General features: G+C 42.8%; 1 protein-coding gene across 9 annotated transcripts in view; it reads right to left on the bottom strand.

Annotated features, from left to right (window-relative positions):
• Positions 1-15,405, bottom strand: part of GJC2 (gap junction protein gamma 2) — a 74,107-nt gene that overhangs the window by 7,831 nt on the left and 50,871 nt on the right. Inside the window, exon 1 of one of the 9 annotated variants that reach the window (XM_070729620.1) lies at positions 6,743-6,858. The exons of the other annotated variants lie outside the window; for them this stretch is intronic. The gene's annotated coding sequence lies outside the window, so the exon portion shown is untranslated. Of the gene's footprint in view, positions 1-6,742; positions 6,859-15,405 lie in introns of those variants that run through there. 9 annotated transcript variants of the gene reach the window in all.

The raw sequence follows: 15,405 nt of genomic DNA, 5'->3' as shown, positions 1-15,405 counted from the left end.
GTATCTCCAAGGGAAGCTGATTCCAGAGGGCTGGGGCCCTCCCAGAGAAGGCTCCTCTCCTACGCCCCGCCAGTCAACATTGTCTGGCCGATAGGATCCAGAGAAGGCCGACTCTGTGGGACCTAAGTGGCCGCTGGGATATATGAGGCAGAAGGCGGTCCGAAAGGTAATCTGGTCCTAACCCATGTAGGGCTTTGTAGGTCATAACCAGCACTTTGAATTTATTTTTTATTTTATTTATTTATATTTGTCAAACAATTATAGGATGGTAAATTGTATAAATAAAATATTAGAAAAGTAAGGATAGAAGACAATACAGTGTTCCCTCGATTTTCGCGGGGGATGCGTTCCGAGACTGCCCACGAAAGTCGAATTTCCGCGAAGTAGAGATGCGGAAGTAAATACACTATTTTTGGCTATGGACAGTATCACAAGCCTTCGCTTAACACTTTAAACCCCTAAATTACCATTTCCCATTCCCTTAACAACCATTTATTCACCATTATTACTGGTACTCACATTGAATAAGACACTTAGTGATCCTGATATTTATAAACATAATTATTTATTAACAATAATTATTATTTTTGTTTATTTGCAAAAATTATTAGTTTGGTGATGGCGTATGACGTCATCGGGCAGGAAAAACCGTGGTATAGGAAAAAAAACGCGAAGTATTTTTTAATTAATATTTTTTTAAAAACCGTGGTATAGGCTATTCGCGAAGTTCGAACCCGTGAAAATCGAGGGAACACTGTAGAACAGTAGGACAGGGATGGTAGGCACGATGGTGCGCTTATGCACGCCCCTTACAGACCTCTTAGAAAGGGAGAGAAGTCAATTGAAGATAATCTATGGTTAAAGGTTTGGGGGCTAAGAGTTGAAACCACAGAGTCAAGTAGAGCATTCCAGGGGTTGGTTACTCTCTTGCTGAAGTCGTATTTTTTTACACTCTAGAAAGGTTGACATTTAGTTTAAATCTATTATGTGCTCGTGTGTTGTTGCGGTTGAAGGTGAAGCAGTCACTAACTGGAAGGACATTTTGTTATATGATTTTATGAACTATTGTTAAGTTGGAACAGAGATGATGGAGTTGCACCCGGAGACCAACTGGCAACCAGTGCAGCTCACAGAGTGATGTTGAAATGTGGGTAGATCTTGGGAGCCCCACTATAGCTCGCGCGGCTGCATTTTGCACTAATATTTCCTTGGTCTGCCACGTCCACAGCTGCTCGGAACAAGGACATACATTCATTTTCGCAGCTACTAAGATTGTTGGCTGAGCAGGTACAAAAACAGCCAGGAGAAATTATTAAAGCCTGGGAAACTGGGCCTCTTGGCTGACAACATGAATGCTGATTTTACCACCTAACTTATCAGATACTTTAGGAGCAGTAGGGCAGCAAAAGACAAAAACAACAGCCAACAACTTAACAACCGCCCATCAACACCCCAGTCAACAATTAAAAAGCCACCCGAAAGTAGGCACCATATAAAAACACACCACTTGCTAGAGAGGTTTCCTTAGGATGGTGTCCGAAACTCAGAAGATTAATTCCCAGTGGCTGATCCAGATTGGATCCTGTAACATTATCCCGGGACACATATATACCCTATCAACAGGTTTTTTTTGTTTTATGCCAATAGGTGGCAGCATTTCATCAGCTGTGACCTTGGAAAGCTAAACAGATTCTGACCTGGTTGGTGCCTGGATGGGAGACCAACAGGTTGATGAACAGTGAAGGAGAAAGTTGGGAAAAGAAACCCCACCCCGGAATCTTGTGTACCTCCATGGAGTCAGTGGAGGACCTGAGTTGTGTTGTATGGCTCACCACTGAAATAATTTGGATACTCAGTACAAGTAGCCCTCAACTTACAGTCACTCATTTAGCAACTGTTCAAAGTTATAATAGCACTGAAAAAAGGGAAGAGCAAACGGTATTCGCGCTTATGCCCATCAGACAGCACCCCCAAGGTCACATGATCAAAATTTGGCAACCGATATTTATTTATGACAGTTGTCATGATCACCATTTGCGAATTTCTCATCAGGTTTCCGGCAAGCTAAGTCAACGAGGGGCATTTGCCGTCAGGCATGGGGGAATTGAGACATCTCCCCCGGGCCTGTACAATTTAAGTATGGTATGTCTGTGTGTATGTCTGCTTTAATAACGGGGATTTTAATGTTTTGTTTTTTAAGCGTTAAATTATTAGATTTGTTATGAACTGCTTTCTATTGTTGTTGTGAGCCGCCCCGAGTCTACGGAGAGGGGCGGCATACAAATCTAATGAATAAATAAATAAATAAATAAAATTTGAATTTGTTTAACGACCATGTGACTCTGTGGCCAAAAGGTCATTAAATCGGGCACGACTCACGTAACAACTAACTGCCTTTCTGAACCACTGAAATTCTGCTCCCAACTGCAGTTATAAGCTGTAGTATTAGCACCACCATAATATTAAATCATACAATAGCTCCCATCGTCCATTGCTTCCCAGCTGCACCTCTATAACTGTCTGGTTTGGTGCTGCAGCCCAACAGGACTTACACAGACTTCAGAGGAGAATCAGAACTGCAGAAAAAACAATTGCTGCCAACCTGCCTTCCACTGAGAACCTGTATACTGCACGAGTCAAAAAGAGGGCGGGGAAAATATTGACTGACCCCTCACATCCTGGACACAAATTGTTTCAACTCCTACCCTCAAAACGTCACTACAGAGCACTGCACACCAAGACAACTACACACAAGAACACTTTTTTCCCGAACGCCATCACTCCGCTAAACAAATAATTCCCTCAACACTGTCAGACTTTCTACTAAATCTGCACTTCTATTCTACTAGTTTTTCTCATCATTCCTATCACCCATTTCCTCCCATGTTGACTGTATGACTGTAACTTGTTGCTTATATCCTAAGATTTTTATTAATATTGCTTCTTCATTGCTTATTTGACTCCTATGACAATCACTAAGTGTTGTACAACATGATTCTTGACAAATGTATATTTTATTTTATGTACGCTGAGAGTATCTGCACCAAGACAAATTCCTTTTGTGTCCAATCACACTTGGCCAATAAAAATTCTATTCTATTCTAATTTAAAAATAAAATAAAAAGCAGCTTAACAACAACAATGCAAACACAGTGTGTCAAAAAGACGCACGGTTTCAACACAATGCCCACTAAACTAAGTGGGAGAACTGATGTCAAAGCAGCGGGCATCACCACCAGATGGATTTGCAACTGGCTGACCAACAGCACTGAACATGTAGTGCTTAATGGAGCTGCAACTAGATGGAGAAAAGTATGAAGTGGATGCTACAAGGCTCTGTTTGAGGCCCAAGACTGTTCAACATCTTCATCAATGACTTGGACGAGGGGATAGATTATTATTATTATTTTATTATTTATTAGATTTGTACGCCGCCCCTCTCCGTAGACTAGGGGCGGTTCACAGCATACAATAAGACAATTCATAACAAATCTAATAAATTTAAAAAACATTTTGAAACCCCATTATTAAACCGGACATACATACCATACATAAATTGTATAGGACCGGGGGAGGGGGGAATGCATCAATTCCCCCATGCCTGACGGCAGAGGTGAGTTTTAAGGAGTTTACGGAAGGCAAGGAGGGTGGGGGCAGTTCTAATCTCCGGGGGGAGCTGGTTCCAGAGAGTCAGGGCCATCACAGAGAAGGCTCTTCCCCTGGGACCCGCCAGACGACATTGTTTAGTCGACGGGACCGGAGAAGGCCAACTCTGTGGGACATAATCGGTCACTGGGATTCGTGCAGCAGAAGGCGGTCCCAGAGATATTCTGATCTGATGCCATGAAGGGCTTTATAGGTCATAACCAACACTTTGAATTGTGACCGGAAATTGATCAGCAACCAATGCGGAGTGTTGGTGTAACATGGGGATATTTAGGGAAGCCCATGATTGCTCTCGCAGCTGCATTCTGCACAATCTAAAGTTTCCGAACACTTTTCAAAGGTAGCCCCATGTAGAGAGTGTTATAGTAGTCGAACCTTGAGGTGATGAGGGCATGAGTGACTGTGAGCAGTGACTCCCAGTCCAGATAGGGCCGCAACTGGTGCACCAGGAGAACCTGGGCAAACGCCGTCCTCGCCACATCCGAAAGATGGTTCTCTAATGTGAGCTGTGGATCGAGGAGAACGCCCAAGTTGCGGACCCTCTCTGAGGGGGTCAGTAATTCCCCCCCAGGGTAATGGACAGACAGATGGAATTGTCCTTGGAAGGAAAAACCCACAGCCACTCCGTCTTATCCGGGTTGAGTTTGAGTCTGTTGACACCCATCCAGATGGGGAACTCATCAAATTTGCAGATGACACCAAACTGGCAGGAATAGCCGACTCTCCAGAAGATAGGCTCAAGGTACAGAAGGATCTTGACAGACTTGAACCCTGGGCGCTATCTAACGAAATGAAATTCAACGGTGAAAAATGTCAGGTTCCACATTTAGGCAAGAAAAACAAAACACACAGGTACAGTATATGTGGTACCTTGCTCAACAGTAGCAACTGTGAGATGGATCTTGGAGTCCTAGTGGACAACTATTTAAATAGGAGCCAGCTATGTGCAGCAGCTGCCAAAAAAGCCAACACAGTTCTAGGCTGCATTAACAGAGGGAGAGAATCAAGATCATGCAAAGTGTTAATACCATTTTAAAGGCCTTGGGAAGGCCACACTTGGAATACGGCGTTCAGTTTTGGTCGCCACGATATAAAAAAAATTCTAGAAAGAGAAAGAAGAACAAAAAAAATGCAAAATAAGAGTTCTCCCTCCCTTCAGTCTTTATTTATAGAATCATAGGGCTGGGATCTTGGAGGGATCTTGGAGGCCATCTACTCCAACCCCCTGCTCAAAAGCATTCATCAAGAATCATGAGGTACAACACTTAATGAGCAATCAGGAAACAATCAATATTAATAAAAATCTTAAGGCTACAAGCAACAAGTTACAGTCATACAGTCATAAGTGGGAGGAAATGGGTGATAGGAACGATTAGAAGACTAATAGTAATAGTAGTGCAGACTTAGTGAATAGTTTGACAGTGGTGAGGGGATTATTTGTTTAGCAGAGTGATGGTGTTCGGGGAAAACTGTCCTTGTGTCTAGTTGTCTTGGTGTGCAGTGCTCTATAGTGTCCTTTTAAGAGTACAAGTTGAAACAATTTATGTCCAGGATGCGAGGAAAAAATAAGATTGCTCCAGAACGAGATGGGATTTTTTGAGTGATTCTCCCAGATTTATTTTTATTTTTCTTCTTTGTTAAAAAAATTCTTGGTTTCAGAACCATTCTTAATTGAGAGATGGAATCTTTTTAAATTGATTCCTTCAGAACTAGTCTTAATTGATAAGTGAGGTCTGTTTTTTAATTTTAAAAAATAGTTTGCTCCAGAACTGTATTTAACTGATAACATGGGTTTTTTAAAAAAGTTTTAACTCATTGCTCTAGAATGACTTTCAATGGATCAATTTTTTTTTAAAAAAGTTTTAATTCATTGCTCTAGAATTTTTTAAGTCGATGCTGGGACACTCCAGAACTATTTTAAAGTAATAACATGGAGTCTTTTTCACATTTTAATTCATTGTTCTAGAATGACTTTTAACTAATCATTTAAAAAAAAAGTTTTAATTCATTGCTCTAGAATTTTTTAAGTCGATGCTGGGACTTTTCCATTTGGAAATACAGTATACAGAACCATACTAAAAAATGAGATATTTCCAAGGCATGCATTTTTTTTCTATCATTTTTCAGGCAGCTCCGTCCTGGAACCATCACAAGAGAGAAACTAAGAAAAGTCTTTTAAGAGAGCAGGAAGATTTTCACATTAGCAAAAAGGAAAATATGATAATATTTTCAGAGCAATGCCTGATTATTTTTTTTTGACAGATTCAATGAAATGCGATTTCACCATCTCTTTACACCTTTTTTAAACCACAAGACTTTGCTTTTGGGGGGGTTAGGTGGGAAGCAATTTTGAACCCTTTTTAAAACCACAGTATTTTTTTGCTTCTTTTTGGAGGAGGGGAAGTTATTTTGAACCCACCAATTCCATTAAGACAGTGTTTTTCAGCCATTGTGCCGTGGCACACTAGTGTGCCGCGAGACATGGTCAGGTGTGCCACGAAGAAGGAAGCTCAGGTTCTGGTCTCACAACTTTTTGCTGAGAGAGAGAGAGAGAGAGTGAGAGAGAGCGCGAAAGAAAGAGTGAGAGAAAGAGAAAGAAAGCAAGAAAGAGAGAAAGAGAGAGAGAAAGAAAGAGTGAGAGAGAAAGCAAGTGAGAGAGAGAGAGAGCGAAAGCAAGAGAGAGAGAGAAAAGCATATGATAAAAAGCACCCAAAAAATAAGAGAAACCCCCCCAGCCCTAACCTGTTTTTGGAAATGGTTCAAGAGTATGTACACGCACACACACACACACACACACACACGAGGGGGAGGAGACAGGGATGGAAAAGAGGGGAGAGTGTCTTAGAGTGTCGTTTTGTGTCGTTTTGGTTGGTGGTGTGCCCCAGGATTTTGTAAATGTAAAAAATGTGCCGCGGTTCAAAAAAGGTTGAAAGTCACTGCATTAAGAGTCTAAGGCAATTTTAAGAATTGCAGAGCTGTTTTCCTGCCGCCCCCCTTAAAAAAAAGTTTTTAATTCCCCTTAAAGATACACAGAGACGGAAGGAAGGATCAAATTATTATAAACCTGAATACTCACAGAGAAATGATGCTCCAGCAGACGTTTCTTCAAGCGGAGAAACCTGCAGCATGGAAAATGTGCCTCCCCATCAAAAGAATTAAAAGTGCACAAGGCTTTGCAAAGAACGGAATCTCCAAAGAACGGAACCTCCGCCAGTTTGGATGGCAAACTTGCAGGCAAAACTTTTAAGCCCACCCTGTCCAACTCCGCCTTTCTGACAGCAAGGCAACCCTTCGCCCCCTCCCCATTTTACCCCAGACAGCCGAAGGCATCAATCCAGAACAGCCTCCAGATCACAGCATTTCCAAGAGGGATTTGCTCAACCTGTCAATCAAGAGAGAGGAGGGAGGGAGGGAAAGGAAGGAAAGGAAGGCAGCTGGCTTTTGAGACTTAATTCATGAATTGGTTTGGCTGGAAAGGGGAAGGAGAAGAAGAGGGGAGGGGAGGGAGGGGAGGGGAAAGGAAAAGGGGAAAGGAAAGAAACATTAAAGAAAAAAGGAAGGAAGGGGGAAAAGAGGAAAGAAAAAATGAAAAAGAGAAAGAAAGAAAGAAGAAAAGAAAGGAAAGAAAGAAAGAAAAAAAGAAAAGAGGAGCAAGACTGAGGGAAGAAAGAAAGAAAGAGAAAAGAAGAAAGAAAGCTAGAGAAAGAAAAAAGGAAAGAGAAAGAAAGAGAAAAAGGCAAAGAAATAAAAAAGAGGAACAAGACTGAGTGAAGAAAGGAAGGAAACAGAAAGGAGCAGAAAGGAAGATAGAAAGAAAGAGAAAGAAAGAAAAAGAAAGAAAGAAAGGAAGAAGAAAAGAAAGAAAGAAGAAAAGAAAGAAGGAAGGAAGGAAGGAAAGAAGGAAGGAAGGAAAGAAAGAAAGAAAGAAAGAAAGAAAGAAAGAAAGAAAGAAAGATAGATTTTTAAGCCCTCCTTAAAATCCGTCTGGCTAACTTTCTGCTTTTTTGCTTCCCTTCTACTAAGCTCAAAAATTAAGCCTGCCAGTCTGGGCCCGGGTAACGGATTCGAAGGACGGAAGCCATGACTAATGAGAACCATATGGGGAGCACGTGTCCAGGGAAAGCCCTGAGTAGGAACCTTTGGGAGAAAAAAGGAAACACTGAAAAGCAGGCAGAGGTTCCAGCAAAGCCAAAACTTTGGTCCAGAGGAAATCCCGCCGTACACCTGGTGTAAAGCAGATCAAGGAGAGAAAAAAAGACTTGAAACTGACTGGAGCAATACGTCTGGAATTCTGCATGGCAACACACACACACACACACACACACACACACACACACACACACACACACAAATCTATCCGTCCTTCTGCAAACAAAAGACAAAGAGCTTCCTTCAAGATTTGGCTCTGTTTCCTTTGGAATGAATTTAGAAGTTGCTTTTTCGGGGTGGATGGACTGCCGAGAGGGAGGGGAGGAACAGGGGAGGCCTGCCAATTGATAAGGGGGCGACGGCATCATTTGTAAAAAAAAAAACAACCCACAAACAAATGGGGAAAAAAGATTTTGGAAGCCTGGCCAGCTAGTGCAGCCACTTTGTAGGAAATTAGGGAGTTCCAGGGTTATTAAAAAGTTTACTGAAGCCACGATTCAGCTCTTGGAAGAGCTGCCTTAAGGAGGAGGCTCATTAAAGCTGCTGCCTCTTTTTCCTGGCGCCCAGTTAAGTCTTACCTGGCAGTGAGAACAATGAATCATTGGAAGGATTTCCCTCCAGAAACTGTGGGTGCTTCCATCAGTAGAGTTTTCAAGAGACTGGACAACCATTTGTCCTGAAATAGTATAGCTCATCTGTCTGGAACCCATACCACATCTCAGACATTGACACCCTTGAAAATGTCCAAAGATGCTTCACCAGAAGAGCCCTTCATTCCTCCACTCAAAACAGAACACCCTACGAGACTAGACTTTCAATCCTGGGCCTAGAAAGCTTAGAACTAAGACACCTTAAACATGATCTAAATATTGCCCACAAGATCATATGCTGCAACGTCCTGCCTGTCAAAGACTACTTCAGCTTCAACCACAACAACACAAGAGCACAACACAGATACAAGCTTAATGTTAACCGCTCCAAACTTGACTGTAAAAAATACGACTTTAGTAATCGGGTTGTTGAAGTGTGGAACTCATTACTGGACTCCGTAGTATCATCCCCTAACCTCCAACATTTTACCCTTAGACTATCCACGGTTGACCTCTCCAGATTCCTAAGAGGTCAGTAAGGGCCGTACATAAGCGCACTAGAGTCCCTTCTGTTCCCTGTCCTATAGTCTCTCCTATATCTCGTATTTATTCTCTACTATATCCTCTATAACCTTCATTGTGTATTATTGTGTATTGGACAAAATTAAATTAAATTAAATTAAATTAAATTAAATAAATAAATAAAGAAAGAAAGAAAGAAAGAAAGAAAGAAAGAAAGAAAGAAAGAAAGAAAGAAAGAAAGATCTCCTGCTTGAGCAGAGGGCTGGACTAGACAACCTCCAAGGTCCCTTCCAGCTCTAGGATTCTATTATTTAGCAACTTAAAATCCTGGCGACAAATGTGGTGGTGAGGACTAATTGTAGGCTTTCTAATAATAACAATTAAAAAAAATTTTTTTTTAGAAAAACATGCTTTTTGGAATCGAACCGTAAAATCATTTGCAGAGTTTGCTTTGGATTCCAATAGGCTTTTAAAAAGTCTAAAACTTCTAGTCTTAAAAGATGATTAGCTGGATTTTAGGTTGAAAAATTAAGAGCTGGTACAATTAGTCCTCAACGTACGATCACAACGGAGGTCAACATTTCCATCGCTGAGCAAAACATTTCTTAAGTGAGTTTCGCTCCATTTTGCAATCTTTCTTGCCACGGTCGCTAAATGGATTCCTGCAGTTGTTAAGTTAGTAACACAGTTCTCAAGTGAATCTGGCTTCTTCGATAACTTCTAACCTTTCTCCTTCAACAGAGGAATCATTGAGTCTGTCATCTGCACCTCTATAACTGTCTGGTTTGGTGCTGCAACCCAACAAGACCGACACAGACTTCAGAGGAGAATCAGAACTGCAGAAAAAACAATGGCTGCCAACCTGCCTTCCATCGAGGATCTGTATATTGCACGAGTCAAAAAGAGGGCGGTGAAAATATATACTGACCCCTCACATCCTGGACACAAATTGTTTCAACTCCCACCCTCAAAACGTCACTACAGAGCACTGCACACCAAGACAACTAGACACAAGAACAGTTTTCCCCCTGAAAACCATCACTCTGCTAAATAAATAATTCCCTCAACACTGTCAAACTATTCATTAAATCTGCACTATTACTACTAATTTTCCCCATCATTCACCCCCCCCATTTCTTCCCACGTTTGACTGTAACCTGTTGCTTGTATCTTTTAAGAGTTTTATTAATTTGGTTTTTCCCGATTGCTTATTTGACCCTGTGACAATCATTAAGTGTTATACCTCATGATTCTTGACAAATGTATCTTATGCACACTGAGAGCATCTGCACCAAAGACAAATTCCTTGTGCGTGCAATCATACTTGGTCAATAAATAATTCTAATTCTATGTTCTATATTCTTTGCTTGTCAGGACATTGCAACCATCATAAATACGAGACAGTTGCCTGAATTTTGACCATGTGACTGTGGGGATGTTGCAAAGATTGTTAATTATTTATTATTATTATTATTATTATTATTATTATTATTTATTTATTTATTTATTAGATTTGTATGCCGCCCCTCTCCGAAGACTCGGGGCGGCTAACAACAATAAAAAAGACAATGTAAAAAAATCTAATATTAAAAATAATCTAAAAACCCCAATTTAAAAAACCACTCATACATACAAGCATACCATGTACAAATTCTATAAGCCTAGGGGGAAGGGGAAATTTCAATTCCCCCATGCCTGACGACAGAGGTGGGTTTTAAGGAGCTTGCGAAAGGCAAGGAGGGTGGGGCAACTCTGATATCTGGGGGGAGTTGGTTCCAGAGAGTCGGGGCCACCACAGAGAAGGGTCTTCCCCTGGGTCCCGCCAGACGACATTGTTTAGTCGATGGGATCCGGAGAAGGCCAACTCTGTGGGACCTAACTGGTCACTGGGATTCGTTAAGTGTGAAAAATGTTCCCAGGCCTCTTTTCTCAGTGCGGTTGTAACATCAAATGGTCACTAAATAGAATGGAATAGAATTTTATTGGCCAAGTGTGATTGGACACACAAGGAATTTGTCTTTGGTGCAGATGCTCTCAGTGTACATAAAAGAAAATATACATTTGTCAAGAATCATGGGGGACAACACTTAATGATTGTCGTAGGGGTCAAATAAGCAATGAAGAAACAATCAATATTAATAAAAATCTTAGGATACAAGCAACAAGTTACAGTCAGACAGTCCTAAGTGGGAGGAAAAGGATGATAGGAATGATGAGAAAAAACTAGTAGAAATAGAAGTGCAGATTTGGTAAATAGTTTGACAGTGCTGAGGGAATTATTTGTTTAGCAGAGTGATGGCATTTGGGAAAAAACTCTTCTTGTGTCTAGTTGTCTTAGTGTGCAGTGCTCTGTAGTGACGTTTTTAGGGAAGGAGTTGAAACAGTTTGTGTCCAGGATGTGAGGGGTCAGTAAATATTTTCCCCGCCCTCTTTTTGACTTGTGCAGCATACAGGTCCTCAAGGGAAGGCAGCTTGGCAGCCATTGTTTCTTCTGCAGTTCTGATTTTTCTAAACAAACCATTGTTAAGTTGAGGTCAGATGTGCGAGGCAGCATAAGCTCCGAAATATTCGGAGGAGCAAAGCCACAAGAGATAAATAGACCTAGGGGAGGAAATGGGGAACAAGGAGAGGAACTTTATAAAAGCAGAATAAACAAAGGAAGGACAGAGATAAAAGCAGGAAAAAGACACCGCAGGAGGCTGGCTAGACAATCTGCCAAAGAATTAATTGCAAAGTTGTTGGTTTTTCTTATTTTTCCTTTTCCCGCAGTCACAGCCGTTGTCGGCTTCTCGGGCTGCTCCGCACAGGAGACGATTTCACACAACACACAGCCTGATAATCCTGTTACATTCTGTTACAGGGAGTTCCCCCGACTTACAACCGTTTGTTTAGTGGCCGTTTGAATTTGCAAGCCCCCCCACCCTCTCCCCGTGGAAACAGTGGGGTTTTTTACTGGCTGGGATGAACAAAGGGTTGGGAAAATGGAAGGGAGAGAAAGAGAAAGGGAGAACGGAAGGAATGAGAGGGGGAGGGGAGAAAAGGACAAGGGTGAGGGGCAAGGAAGAGAAAGAGGGGAAGGAAAGAAGGAAGAGGAAACGGAAGGCTGGGTCAATGCGAGTGGATCAAATTTTAAGGAACTGGAAAGTTAGATGAAAGGAAGGAAAAAGGGATACAGAGAAGAAAGAAAGCAAAAGAGAGAGAGGAAGAAAAGAAGAAAGGAAAAGGAAGGAAAGAGAAAGATCAAAGGAAGGAAAGGGAGAAGAAGGAAGAAAAAAAGAAAAAGGAAAGAAAAAGATCAAAGGAAAGGGAGAGACAGAGAAGGAAGAAAGGGAAGAAGGAAAACAAAATAGAAAGAAAAAAGAAGAGGGGGGGAAGGAGGAAGGAAGGACGAGAGGAAAGAAGGAAGAAAAAAGAAAGAAGAGAGGGAGGGAGGGACGGAGGAGAGAGGAAGATAGGAAGGAAAAAAGGAATAAAGGAAAGAAAGAAGAAAGAAAGCAAAGATAAGAAGGAACGAAGGAAGGGAGAAAAGAAAAATCAAAGGAGGGAAAGAAATGGAGTACATAGGAGAGGATGAGGACAGGAAGGAAGGAAGGGGAAAAAAGGAAGGAAGGGAAAGACAGAAAGAAAAATCAAAGGAAGGAAATAGAGTACAAAGGAAGGAAGACATGAAGAAAGAAAGGAAGGGGGGGAAAAGAATGAAGTGAGGGAGGAAAAAGAGAAGAAGGAAGAAATGAAGTAAAAAGAAGGAAGGAAGGAAGAAAAAAGAAAAGGAAAGAAAGAAAGAGAAAGGGACAGAAGAAAGAAAGGAAGAGAGGAAGGGAGAAAAAGAAGGGAGAAATAAAGGAAGAAAAGAGAAAGAAGGAAGGAAGGAATTTTATTTCTCCTGGACAAACTGGTCTTAAATGATCGACCTACCCAGTATGCAACAGGTGGGACTGAGAGAGAGCTCTCCACAATGCAAGAATGGGTGTGACTCAGTTTCCCTCTGGTGCTTCTCCATCCAATGCCTGTAAGCCTGAGAAACTGTATGAGATCCATTTTTCTGACCTGGGGGATGGGGTGGGGTGTCCAAGGGATAGTTCCTGAGTACCAAAACAGCAATGGATCTTTCCTATATAGTTCTCAACTTACAACCATTTGTTTACAGACTTTTCCAACTTACGACAGCGTTGGGAAAAAGCGATTTAAGGACGGCCATCTCAATTACGACTGTTGCACATCCATACAGTCACATGATTGCAACTCGGGAACTTGGCCACTGTCCCACACTTACAACGGTCACAACATCCCAGGGTCACACGATCACCATCTGCAACCTTCCCAGCTGCCTCCTGACAAGCAGTCAAGGAGGGAAGCCAGATCCGCTTAACAACCGTGTGGTTCTCTTCAGAACTGCCATGATTCACTTAACAACAGTGGCAAAACAGGTTGTAACTCACTTAACTTCCTTGCTTTGCAACAGTTGTAAGTCAAGGACTCCCTGTATTTCTCAATGACAGTCATTTTCAGAGTTACTGCCCCTGAATTTGGAAGTTCCTCTAAACACCGTTCCTTCTTTTAGACACTCAAGTGTACAGTTGGTCCTCAACTTACAACCACTCGTTTAGTGACATACTAAAAGAGCTGAGGTGGTGCAGTGGGTAGAGTGCAAAGCTGACTGCTAGATCTGCAGGTCAGCGGTTCAAATCTCACCACAGGCTCAAGGTTGACTCAGCCTTCCAACCTTCCGAGGTGGGTCAAATGAGGACCTGGATTGTGGGGGCAATAGGCTGGCTCTGTTTTTAAAAAGTGCTATTGCTAACATGTTGTAAGCCGCCCTGAGTCTAAGGAGAAGGGTGGCATAAAATAAAAAGAATAAATAAATACTCAGAAAAGTGGATGACAGGTTGTTTTCCGAACAATCACGTTATCAAACGCTCCAGACCCTTGGCAAGATAGCTGACTCGTATTTATGATGGTTGAAGGGTCACATTTTTGCCACCTTCTGACAAGCAAAATCAATGGGAGTAGCCACATTCATAACAACCGTGCTCACTTAACAACCCAGGCAAGAGAAATCGTAAAACAGAACTCACTAAACCACTTTCTTGCTTAACAACAGAAAGGGTGGGCTTGACAGTGGTCATAAGTCAAGGACTACGATACACCAGCATTCAGCACCAAAAATAACGCAAGCCACCCAGAGCAAAGAAAATATATTTTTTAAAATATATATACCATTTATACGTACCTATCGACCTGTTTACTTTTGGGTGAGGCAGCCGTATGCAAACTGCCTTAAAAACCAGCGTTTTATGCCGTCAGAATGAACAGGACGCAGGTCAAACGGATCGTTGTCATTAATTATAATCGTCACTAATTAATTACGACCATCAGCATCACGTCTGCTCGTTAGCCCTGGTTTTCGAGTAAGGGGACAGGGGGGAAACAGGAACGGGACAGAATAATCCCAGGGAGTAAAGCGTTAATTAAGACCAGCAACCTCAAAACGGAATTGATTTAGACCGACTGACCGATCAGCGACAGCCACATTAGGTGCCCCGAGGCCAGAGATCCGAAAGTGACTCGGTGGGCCCATCGATCGTCCGCAGCCTGACTGCGACTCTCAGCGGGATATTAAAACCACCGAAGTGACACTATAGGGAGGGAGTCATCACGGGAGACGCTTCGGAGCCCACCAGAGAACGCGGGAAAATTATATTTTTCGTCTTTGGGAGTTATAGGTTAGCGCTTGACTTTCAACAGTTCACTTAGTGACTGTCCAAAGTTACAACAACATGGTGAGACCCCATTTGGAATAATACTGTGTTCAGTTCTGGAGACCTCAACTACAAAACATATTAATAAAATTGAACGGGTCCAAAGACGGGCTACAAGAATGGTGGAAGGTCTTAAGCATAAAACGTATCAGGAAAGACTTCATGAACTCAACCTGTATACAGTGATCCCCCGATCATTGTGAGGGTTCCGTTCCAGGACCCCTCGCAATGATCGGTTTTGTGCGAAGTAGCGCTGCGGAAGTAAAAACACCATCTGCGCATGCGCAGATGGTGTTTTTACTTCCGCCGCAGCAGCGAGGAGCCGAAGATTGGGGTTTCCCCGCCGCCCACGCAAACTCCTCGCTGCTGCCGCGCCCGCCGCTCGCCCGCCCTTCGCCCGGCCACCCGCCGTTCGCTCGCTGCTCGCCCGGCCACCCAGGTTCGTTTGGCTTCAGGACATGCCGGCGACGACGTTTTAAAACAGCCGCGCGGCTTCCAAACTGAGTCCCGAAGTTCGCCTTTGACTTCGGGACTCAGTTTGGAAGCCGCGCGGCTGTTTTAAAACGTCGCTGCCGGCATGTCCCGAAGCCAAACAAACCCGGGTGGCCAGGCGAGCAGCGAGCGAACGGCGGGTGGCCGGGCGAAGGGCAGGCGAGCGGCGAATGGCGGGCGAGCCGGGCGAAGGGCGGGCGAGCAGCGAGCGAACGGCGGGTGGCCGG

This window comes from Erythrolamprus reginae, chromosome Z (genome assembly GCF_031021105.1).
Source record: "Erythrolamprus reginae isolate rEryReg1 chromosome Z, rEryReg1.hap1, whole genome shotgun sequence".
Taxonomy (NCBI): Eukaryota; Metazoa; Chordata; class Lepidosauria; order Squamata; family Dipsadidae; genus Erythrolamprus; species Erythrolamprus reginae.
This window is presented reverse-complemented; position numbering and strand designations above follow the sequence as displayed.